The sequence below is a fragment of the Tupaia chinensis genome, unplaced genomic scaffold, assembly GCF_000334495.1.
Source record: "Tupaia chinensis unplaced genomic scaffold, TupChi_1.0 Scaffold144276_1, whole genome shotgun sequence".
NCBI classification, from domain to species: Eukaryota; Metazoa; Chordata; class Mammalia; order Scandentia; family Tupaiidae; genus Tupaia; species Tupaia belangeri.
This window is the reverse complement of record NW_006204133.1, coordinates 7373369-7385578: the sequence shown is the minus strand read 5'-3', so window position 1 is coordinate 7385578 and position 12210 is coordinate 7373369. Positions and strand designations below refer to the sequence as shown.

At 40.4% G+C, this 12210-nt stretch overlaps 1 long non-coding RNA gene across 1 annotated transcript in view; it reads left to right on the top strand.

The window, feature by feature from the left end:
• The first annotated feature begins 5272 nt into the window (after positions 1 to 5272).
• Positions 5273 to 12210, top strand: part of LOC106733646 (uncharacterized) — an 8532-nt gene continuing 1594 nt past the window's right edge. The window contains exons 1-2 of the long non-coding RNA XR_001369607.1: positions 5273 to 5382; positions 5695 to 5875. This is a non-coding gene — a long non-coding RNA (uncharacterized LOC106733646). The remainder of the gene's footprint in view (positions 5383 to 5694; positions 5876 to 12210) is intronic.

The window sequence follows — 12210 nt, the reverse complement described above, 5'->3', positions numbered from 1 at the left end:
CCATAAAGTTCTATTAAACAAGAACACCTCTATCATAACATCCTCTCTGCCAGCACACTTAGTAATCCCTAACCAGCCTTCCAGCTCCAAGTCCTCATCGCCCACCACCGGTGAGCAGGGATTTAAGGAAAGTGATCTAAAGCGAGCCCACTGTCAAAAATTTCATATTGACACTTTGATCACAAGCAGCGTGGATCCGAAAGTTTTTGAACAACAAACCATTCGAGAGTGTGTAACGTGCTTGTGAAAATATTCAAGGCATAATTAGATAAATAACAGATCCAGTGTCTATTTTTACTTTGCCTTGATGAGAAGCTTTGCAGGAGAGACTGCTGGTAGTTAATTCTCCTTAACAACAATCTGTGTAATCACAAACCCCAATTAGCCGTGCCTGTTCTGTGCTATACAAACTATTTCCTCAGCGCTTCACATCACTACTTTGTAATTAGCTTTCATCTACACGAGCTTTGACTAAAAAAATATAAAAGAGTGTAAGTGATTGTACTGCCACTCAGTATTCTACGAAATAATCGCTAGCGATTTCAATCAGATTAATTTTATCACCCGTATTAAGGAAAATTACCTCCCTCTTCACTCTCTACAGCTGAGGGCTATTTCATTTCCTGAGATGTTCATAAAAGCATAATATAAAGCAATCTGTAATTGTAAATATCCTTCCCTAATAACTTTGAGATATTTCCTTAATACATCTTTACATTTGGAGTTTCCGTTCCATAAAATACAGTAACAAGTGCTCTATTATGTTTTAAGTGTGTGCTGTTAAGCTGGACAACTTAGCGCTGTCCTTCCTGTTTTTACATAGGGTTATATTTAACTTGCAGATAATGGGGACAAGGTTTAAAAGTGATGGAGCGGAATAATGGCGTTACAGCAATAATATATCTTGCCTTTGTGAGGAATAGAACTTTACGGCCCTATTTCAGGTCAGCCAACGCTGATGCCATTTTTCACAGCCTGACAACTTTCACCTTCACCCAAACGCCGAATGGGCTTTAAACACCCTTTCCAGCCAGGACAAGGGCCTTTTGCTATGTGTATTCTTTCTCTTAGACCCCAATAAAGAGGGAAAAAAGGGAGGGAAAAGGTGAGAGTGAGGAGGAAAAGACTCTTGTCCTCTCCAGCCACAAATTCTTTGGGCATATTGAAATTTCGAAGAGTCTCAGTCCAAAGAACTGAGCAAATGATCTCAGGAAGATTTCAGTCCTAGGGTGCAGGGAGCTGGGCCTTCATATTAGACCACGTTGCCTCTATCAGGCCCTGAGGGAGGTGCTCTGAGGTGCTGGCGGACAGCCATCTCTGCCACGCCAAACACTGCAACGCAGCCCACTGCCTCCCTGACGGGGCAATTGATTACGTGGGTCATTCCATCACAGCTGTAGCTGGAAGGAGGAATTTAGAAGTTCTCAGGGCTCTAAGCTCAAAAGCATGTCAAAACCCCAAAGCTGGAGACCCTATGGAGTCTACTAGAAATCTCTCTGATAGTATTAAAAAATAATTTGTTTCCTGAGCTATCTCTTTATAGCTTCATGAGTAAAAAGTTTACCAGCATCTAAGAGCTGATATACCTACCCAACACGCACAACTGTATATCTCCGTCCTGGTGGGCACAGGTCATTTAAATTTGATAAAGACCACAGGAGGTAGGCTGGGAGGAGGGAAAGTTCCATCGCTGGGTGCAGTGGACCTTGAATTGTTCTCATACAGGCAGGCCCCGTAGGGAAATGAAGTGTTTAGACGGCTTTAATCTGCTCCCCTACAGCAAACACAGTGGCTTTTGCCAGCTCAACTCAAAAGACTTCTCTCTTGCTTAACATGCTTCATGCCTCTCAGTCTCCTTGCAGGTTTTCACAGGTTTTTCTTTTTATCTTTTTTTTTTTTCCCCTGAAAAATAATGTAATGTGGACCCAAACTTTGGAGTTCAAAATGGGAAAGAGGGAGAAACTAAAGTAAAGCCATTTGTTCTATCCTGGGCCTGCCAATGCCAGAAAACACACAACAGAGGTCCACACTTCTGTGTGAAAGACCCATACAGAGGGTTCACAGGATCCACTTCCTGCACGGCTGATTTTCTCGAACGGCAGTCTGACTCCTGACTGCTGATGTGGGTGACGCTTTGGAGTATCAACAGAGCTGGGGCAACATGACACCTTGCTATCTCTGAGGACACGCTTTCTGGACTGTGAGCCATGGCATAAAGCTGAGTCCCTACAAACTAATACGCTGCCTTTGTTTTATTTCTTTACTGTCTGGGTAATCCAAAGAAATGGCTTTAACCCATGCTCTTGCCTGTAGCGCGTCCACCATGACAGGTTCTTTTAGAATAGGAAGTGTCCTTGGCAATTTTGAAGGAGACTCAGGCGTGTGCATTTCACGAGAAACCAGCGCCTGCCCAGACTGCTGAAAGGTTGCCATGACGCAGTTTTCAACGGGCAGTATGATGGGCTCCCTCATCTGAGGTCCCAGCATGGACAAAACCCAAACCCTGACCTGGTTTACAGAAAGCCAAAGATGGAAATCCTACTTCAACATGTTAACTCCGTCTCCCAGCACTGACTGCTGCCAGGGAAGGAATTTAGGGGCAAGAAATTGGATACATAGAATGTGTGTGTGTGTGTGTGTGTGTGTGTGTGTGTGTTTGGGGTGACTAATAGCTTCACATTGTACAAGCAGATGGTTCAAAGTGAAATTGGTTTAATACTGCCTATCAGGCATTAGTAATTAAAGTAGTCTTCTAGAGGAAGCTGGTTCTCCTGTGTTCTTGAAAGTTCTGAGGTGTGAGGAAAAGCCAGCATCGTGCAGATGATGGCGAATGGGATGTAAGTTCACACTGGTGTGGTGGTGAGCAGGCACCAGCGATGACCAAGAGAACTTGGGAGGTGTCAGGGGTGACTATCCACACTTTTTGCTTTCATGGAGCTTAAGTTACACAATTGGCATAAATATCCACCTTTCACAATGCAGAAAAATTAAGAGAAAGTATTTTAAATATTTAAATATTTCTTAACTTATGAATGTTAAAGACTTATAAAAAGGACAGTACAGTTTAGAATCATCACTTTCAAACACCTTCAAAGAGTTACGACTATCGGGAACAGCAGTTAGCGTAATGGCTATGTCGCTGGACTCCTACGTAGTTGACCACGGTTCGCGTCCCAGACCTGGTGGCTTAAAACTCATGTCAGGCACATGTGTGTTATGCCCAAGATCCCAAGAGGAGAACGGAGGAGAAGGGATTGTGGCGTGGCCATCCCCCCTGGGGGGGGGGCGGCGGGGTTTCTTTCTCTCTGTCTCTGTCTGTCTGGCGAGCGCACATGCCCTATAGCAAAAACCTCTCCAAAAAAAAAAAAAAAAAGAGTTACGACAATTGATTTCATAATTTTTTCATTCCTTAGGCCATGGTTTTTATTAAACACTTACTATATGTCAAATGGTATTCTAAGAACGGAATGTTAGAGGGGTAATGTTTCTTTTTGAACATAGTAGATAGAAAGAATGGTCAGAACCTTTTCCTTTGGGTTGCTGAAAAAATCATGGCACATCTTTGCATGGAAAAGCATAGCAAAATATGTCATGATCCTTCTAACAACCTAACATTTCTCTTTCTTCTTTCTTTCTTCCTTCCTCCTTTTCTCCCTTTCTCTGTCTCTCTCTCTCTCTTTTCTTTTCTTTTCTTTTCTTGGACCTTAATCACTATCATAAAGGTAACTAACCAGAAGAGATGCAAAACTGAAGACTATAAAATCCTTTTGCAAGTTTTCAGCTTCATACACCAGAAAAAGAATATATATATCCCTAGAGAGAACAAGGGTAAGGAAACGCAAATAACTTAGCACATTTAAAATGTACATGTTTTAAGTAGTCAAAGTAACTAGAAATTTTAAAAAATCTATGCTGATTTGAGTTATTAATTTAAATGAGAAAAGTAGAAAGGGTTTAAGTTTATGATGATGTGATGCTATTCAGTAAAGGAGACCCAGCTTGGTTAGCAGAGGTATCCTCAGCCGTCTGATCCCAGCTCGCTGCTCCCCTGCCCTTATGCCTAAGGAACTCAGCAGATCGCCCCAGACAGTGCCTTTTGTCTGGATTTAGTAAACAAAACGAGAGCTGGCTGGAATGGCAGTGAGAGTCCATTTAGCTCACAGACAAGAAAAGTTGGCACAAGGGTTTTGAGCTTGGAGCACTGTTACAAATGCAACAAAAGCAGAATGATAACATTGAAACAATATTCACTGAAGCTGAAAAAATAAAAAGTAATTGAAAGGAATAACGAGGATGACAGGGTCACTGGGAACTGGGCTTTCTCTGGGTTGGACAGGCTCTTGCAAACCCTTCATTTAGGCCCAGACTCACAGGGGAGGAAGACAACCGAAACACCAGTCTAGCTGATGGTGCCATGGGGTTCTTCAGGACCAACAGATACGTAACCCCACAAGATAGGGACAAATGGCTCAACACCAAGTGTGCTACTGTCCCGTTTCAGCCATTACGCCTTGTGTTCATGTCCTGAAAAATCACATCAACCCCCCCACAAGTAAGTACAATTATTAAATATTACTTAAAAATTTGAAAACGAATTATAAGAGACTCATCAAAAATTGGGAACAACATACATACTATTGGGTTATCAGAAAAGTCCTGACATATTTTTTCTGTTTTGTTCTGCAAAAATGCATCATGACTTTTCAGACAACCCAATACATTACGACTAATGGTTTCAAAATATCCTGCTTCTAGGGATGAGGGGACTGGCATAGGGTGAGAGGTAGGGACTCGATGGGGGAAAAAAGGAAAAGAAAAATATGCCAAATATATAAGAATCAAGAAAGAGAAAATTATTTGTTGATGACAACATGTATGTAATATCCTTGATTGAACCAAGACACAATGTATTCTGGATGGAAAAGTTCATTTTGTATACCGTATTGATGTACAGTGAATGAGATATATGAAGTAACTTAGGACACTATAACACAGTATCACAGACTGCGTGGCTTAAACGACAGATACTCATTTTCTCACAGTTCTGGGAGCCAAAAGTTCAAGATCAAGGTACTGGTTGCATGACCTCTGGTGAGGGCCCTTGCCTTGGGTACAGAAGGCGGCCTGCCTTCTGTGTTCTCTCATGGCCTTTTTTTGGTGTGTTTGCAGAGCGAGAGAGAGCAAGTTCTCTGGGATCTCTTCTTATAGTGACATCAGAATTCCACCTGATGACCTCATTTAGCGCTAATTATTTCTTTCGTGGCCCCATCCCCAAAGACAACCATGCTGGGAGTCAGAGCGTCAATAAATGGATTTGGGGAGAACACCAACATTCAGTCTTTAAAAAGGGAGTCTAAATGCCTCAAGTAAGACCACCACACGGTGAGCACCCTGACTGCCCTAGACCCCATCACAAAACAGAGGTGGGGAGAATGAAGAGGGACCTCTGAAGTGAGTCTACCTGTGTCGTGTAGTGAAGGACTGCAGCCTCTTCCTGCGACCTCTGTTAGGCCTTCCTAACGTGCGCACAATGGTCAGGAGATAAGCATGAGGAAAACATGATCAATTTCTATGAAGAGCTTCCAATCTCTCTCTTACCCGCTGCAGGGATTAATGTTCAGGAAAGAAATACTTAGGTCCTGCTGCAAGCTGAAGTATAATGGGATGTTGCTTTGTTTTGTTGTTTCTTTTCAGAAATCTTCTTTTGCCAGTCTTTGTTGAAACAAAGTGCATGAAACCTTCATTGTTTTCTGGGAAAGTCAAAGAGAGCTGCCCAAGATCATCAATGAGCGCTAACCCTCCTTGGTTCACCTACTACAGCAATGAATAGGCATCTAGAAATATTTGTAGAATGAGTTTAAGAAGGAAAAGATAAGTATGCACACATATTCCAGATAAATCAGTGGACGGTTATATCCAGCAAAACGTCTCTTTGCTGGACATTTCCCTGGGAGGATAATTCTTGGTGGTTTTGCATTTACTTGGGTGTTTGTTATTGATTTATTTGTTTTTAACTTTATCTCTTTGCTTCCTCCCTTACCATTTGGTCAAAATTCAAAATATGAAATTTTATCTTAGTATAGTCTACCTTAAAATACTATACTTCGGGGGGCAGTCAGTAGCATTCTGGTCAAGAGAGCTGGATCCCTCATGGCCACTTGTGCAGTTTGAGTCCCAGACCTGGCTGCTTGAAAAACACACGAGGTCCATGCGTGTACATGCCTGCCCAAAATCCAGAGAGGAAAATAGAGAAGGAAGTGCAGCCTGACCCTCTCCTTCATGGGATGCTTTCTCACTTTCTCTGACTCTGTCTCTCTCCTGTGAGTGCATGCACCCTATTGCAAACCAAAAGAAAAAAAAAAGATATATAATATACATATGTATGTATACACACACACATATGTATCATAAAATAATGCTATGATAAAATGATAAGAACCCTATGTACTACAGTATACTGCCACTCCCCACTTCCCAATTTCTGTCCTCTTGTGATATATATTTACATATTTTAGACTTCTCATAATACATTGCTATTACTCAGGCTTTAGATCATCAATTATCTTTGTAATAAATATATTTTATATGTTTTATATAAATACAAATAAATATACATTACACATATAAATCTATACAATATAAATAATAAAATACTATATAATTTTTTATTTTATTTGTTTCATGAGAGAGAGAAAGAAGCACACTCAACAGGATCTCCCATCTCTCACAGCCCCTCTCCACCAGCCAGATCAAGGGGAACATGTGCACATCTAGTGTAGAGGTCACCCCAGGAACCATGGTCCCCATCTGCCATATGGCTTCCAGCTTCACAGAGCCTTGCACTGCCACTGTTTCACTGCAGCTGATCCAATATGTACTCCTGCGCTGGCCATTTTGGGCAGTCTTCATTCCTTTCTGTGAATTCAAATTTCCATCTATTAGCATTTTCCTTTCTTTTTTTAGAAAGAGATTTTTTGTTATAGAGTGTGTGCACTCACCAGAGAGACAGAAAGCAAGACATCACCCCCCAGGAAGGATGGCCATGCCGCAATCCCTTTTCCTCCATTCTCCTCTCAGGATTGTGGGCACTCAGACCCATGCGCCTAGCATGTGTTTTAAGCCGCTGGGTCTGGGACTTGAACTGTGGTTGACTACATGGTGTTCAAGAACGTAACCGTTACACCATCTGCTTGTCCCCATATCATTTTTCTTTATCTTAAAGAACTTCCTTTAATATTTCTTGTAGCACAGACCTGCCGATGAGAAATTCTTCCAACTTTTGTCTTAAATATCTTTATTTTATTTTTATTTTTAAGGTTATTTTTAGAGGATATACAAGTTTACATTGTTTTTTTTATTTTCTTTCCCCCCAACTTTTAAAAAAAGATTTTATTTTTATTTTTAAGGTTATTTTTAGGGGAGATACAATTTTACATTGTTTTTTTTTTCTTTCCCCCCAACTTTTAAAAAAAATGTTTTGACTTGTGGCTTATATAGTCTCTAAATAGAATTGGCACCAATCATATCTTGTTTCTCGTCACATAATTTTTTTCCTAACAAATTGGAAAGTTCTATTACTGATTTACAGCAACATGATTATCATGAAACTTGGTACTTACCCTCCTTGAGTTTGTTGAGTTTCTTGAATCAATGAGTTTATAATTTTCATTACACTCAAATTTTGTACTTTTTAAAAGTTATTTTATTCCCCCTTTTCTCTCCTTTCTTCCTGGTACTTCAAATATATTTATTATAGGATGGTAGTACTATCTCACAGATCCACTCATTTTTCTAGCCTTTATTCTCCCCTCTGTGTTTTTTTCTTTTTCTTTTTTGATATTTTCTATTATTTGCCATCAAGTTATTGATCTTTTCTTCTTCAGTGTCTAATCTATTGTTAATATTATCCAGTGAGTTTCTCATTTCAGATATTGTACTTCTCTTTTTTTTGGTGTTATGCATTTTTATTGTTTTAATTCTATCTCCATTATGTTCTTGAGTTCTTTTTAAATTCTTGACTATATTTATAACAGTATTTTAGATCCCTTATCCTCTAATTATGTTTCTATTATTCATGTACCTGTTTCTATTGACTGACGTTTCTCCACATTATGAGTTATATTTTTCTTCTTCTTCAACTGTCTAGTCATTTTTATTATATGCCACACATTACGGTTGTGATATTGAATGCCCAAGTTTTGTGACCTTTATACAGAGTCTTGTTCCTTGTTCTGGCATATAGTTAACTTACATGCAAATTATTTTTATCTTTTGGAAGCTTATTTTCAAGCTATATTAGGATCAGCCCAGAGTACCCTTTATTGGGTGTTAGTTTAGCCATATTATTGGGTCATTAAAACAATCAAACACATTTTTGCATAGAAAAATGCAGAAAACTATGTCATGACTTTTTTGACGACCCAATATCATAATAACGCCTCACCCTGCTGAAGTCTCTACTGAATGCACTGCACATACAACAAAGTTCTGGGTTTTTGGAATGTAGAAAATGCCTCCTGTAAGATTTCTCGGTCTCTCTTTCTCTCTCTCTGTTTCCCTTGCTCTTTCTCCTCTTTTACTCTGCTTTAAAAATTCTGGCCACATGAAACTACCTGAACTCTCTCACCATTTCCCAGTGGTAAACATTTCTCAAAAAAAAAAAAAAACCTTCAAACTTCTCAGGAAGAACCTTCTAATCCTAAGGAAGCCTCAAATCTAGGCATCTAGCGAATAGTGTCTAGGGTCCATTTGGACAAAATCATAAGATTATCGATTATCTGAAGAATAGTTGGATCTTGACATTTTTTTTTTTTCTGAAAGTAATTAAGTCATTGATGCACACTCACTCTGAACTGGCTCCAGTAAATAAAAAAAGAAAAATAAATGAGAGAACCTGCAACCTTTTGACCTAAAGAAGTGTTAACAGCATGAGAAACTCTTGTGATGAGCACACGCAAAAAGTCCTTATTACAAAGGAAATGACTGTTTATTAGTGTACTAAGTGCAGCTTCTTCTGATGTACAAGGGTACTTCAAGAAGTTCATAAAAAATGGAATTAAAGTATGAGTCTATCTTGGTGCAAAAAAAATGCTTAAAGCCATGCATATTTTTTTTTAAATAATACATATTTTCCATGAACTTTTTGAAGGCCTTTTCATAATCTGAAAACAACAGAAAAATTTAATACTGGGGACTGATGACTCCAAAGTGTATAGGATGGCTTCTTTTAACCAAAACTCATTGATGTGAAAGGGTTAATAAGACTGAATCCTCTTAAAACACAAGCACCCAATTTACTAATGATTTGTACCTATGCACAAATCAAATTAATTGCACTATTTCTGGAAATATTACAAGAAGAGAGAGAAATTTCACATTCATCAAACCCATTTAAATCCATTTGGAACCCTTTTTGAGAGGCATTAAAAAGATTTAGCTGTTTAAGGAGGGAGAAAGGCTATTTGGACACAATTATTTAAAAGTATTAAAACATGCTCTGATTTCTCCTAAATTTCGTAGCCTGATGTCCAAGACCTCTCGTGGCACTGTCTTACGCACTGAATCCATTCTACATTTGACATTGGCCCTAGTTGTTTTATTTTAGCAAAGCTTCTGGCATCCTAAGAGCCCAGACCACTTTCCCCTTCAAGAAATATATATTATTAAGTCTCTAATTAGAAAGGAATCAAGAAATAAGCTGTCAGCTGAAATTTATGATTACTTATAAAATGTGATGGGCCACCATGGTTCATTTAAAAATGCTGGCTGCCACTAACATTGCCTTTCTTTTTGCTGCAACCACTTAACAAAAAAATGGCATTTCTCAGCCACAAAAATTACATCTAAAAACTCCCAGGACTGACGCTCAGTGAAGTACTTTGCAGGATGGAATCTAATCATTCTGATGGGATTGGATTTTAGTCTCACTTACTGAGACACTGTTTTATAGGACCCTGAAGACCCTTTTGAGGAAAAAGGCCAACCATTTCCCCAAATTCAAATGTCCTAGTTTAGTGGCATTAATAGACATCTACGGGCGAGGCTAGGAGGGGGCAGAGTGGATTGCGGGGAGAGGTAAGAGCTGCATTCTGAACGGTGTAGGAGAGGTTAACAGCACACCTGCCATTTCAGTTAGTAGAAACCATGTATTTATGGCCCTGTTCACCCAGTAGACAAGCCCAGTACCTTGGCTTGTCTTATTACGGCCTTTCATTTGGGAACAACTGCATCCTTCTCTTTGTACATTAAACAGAGCTACATTTTGTGAACAGAAACACACAGGTATTGAACTGGTGCCTTGGTTCCAGCTCTGACTTTACTGCTGGCTCAGCCCACCCTGCTGACAGCAGATCGCCTTCTGGAGCATAGCCTCCAGGTGCTGGGGAGTTAGCCTCACCACCTGCTCATGGAGACCCACACAGCCTCAGCCATCCACAGAAAGGTATACCAGATATTCAAACAAAGGGGCCCAGGAATTTTCTTTTGACAGATGAGTGTTTTGAAATGTGTTATCAAACTGAACAGATCAGGCAGACATGCCTAAGGCCAGTTCCAGAGCTGACTTATTAGTGCTTTCTACCTTCTTGCACTTTTGTCCAATTTTCAAAAATATATTGCACTTACTATTAATATATGCCTTTATGTTTAGCAGTCCATGGGCTGATAAAAAGGCAGAGGGCTTTTGCACAAACCAGAATGCTAGACAGGGTCCAATGTTTAACGGACCCTTCATTCACTCCACTTTCCAGTTTTTAAAATGTAAGGGGGACCTGGTTCATCCTCTGAACTGCATCCTGCTGCAGCGCCAGCTCCAGAGGACCGCCTCTTTATTGAGAAGCTTGACTTGGCACTCAGTCTGCCTTCCAGTTTACCTCCTAACTCTCTATAGCGAATCTGTTGGTCTTTGGAAACAAGAGAAGTGTTTCCGTTCTCTGGGCTGGGTCAGATGTCATTTGATGGCAGGGTCAGCATGAGCTGCAGGCTGCCCTCATCCCCAGCCACTTCTCTGCCATTGGACAATCCACACCATGCCCCAGTAACAACGGAGGCTACACTGGGGTCTTAGCTCTTATGCCGTTCCCAAGGCTTCAATGGCCACTGCTTTCCCATCCCCATTCTTCCTCCACCAAAGCTGCATGGTCCACCAGTGCATTTAAAGGATCATGAACTTCTAGAGATGAGTGAATGAGTAGTAAACTCTTGTAAGTTTCCCATTTTATAGATGAGGAAACCAAAAAGCATATAGAGGAAGTGAGTGGTCCACATGGTTGGCTAGGCAGCGGCATGGCTGATGTTGACAACTCTAACCCAGTGTGTGCTTTTCCTATGTCAAGGTTGGGCTAGCCCAGTGACTAGTTTTTTATACTTACAAGGTAGCCTAAGTGTTTCAGGACTGCTTTCCAAAACAAGTAAAGGTTTATTGCTACATTTTCTCCATGCCTGATCTAGAGGGAGAAATGGAGGTTTTGACACCATGCCACTTAACATCTGCTGTCAAGACCCCCTTCAGGCAGCTCTCAGCTGTGTCCACTGGTACTGATTATAAATGCATCAAAGAAAAAAAAAATCTCTAATTTTGTAGTCAGGGTTATCTGACTACAAAAGTGTTACCTCCTTTCGGGACTCTGTTGCAATGAATTAGTTGGGTTTTCCACCCTTCATTTTAACCTTCGATGATTTTCTTCAACTCCCTTGACAAAGGAAAGAAAAGAAAAGAAAGTTTCTTATGAGGACTGTGGAAAAGCTAAGAGGTCAAGACATCCAGGATTCATCCAGAGGGAAACTCAACTCTGAGAAAGTCAGGCCCCACCAGAGCAGAGACTGTTGGTGGCTGCAGCATCTCACTTGCCCTGGTCACACTCAACCATGCTGCTTATCAGCAGGCGTCTGTCCTGAAGAACACCGCTATGTCCAGTGTCTCCTACAGCAGTGACCTGTCTTCCTGTCAGTGGAAGTCTTCACACAGGGCCGCACCCTGTGAACTCCAAGGCTGTGTGGTTTTGTTACAGGGTTTTCACAGTAATAATATAATCTTGGTTGTTGTTATTGGCATCAAAAGCCGTCCACATTAGCGGTCCCCCATCATAACACGTATACACACTTCAGATGTCTATGAGGTCTCATGCCAACTAAGGGGCTATTGTTTTTCTGGTCTAGTAATTTGGTGTCTGTTCTTATCCTTTGTTAAACGTTTATTTTTTCCATGAGCAA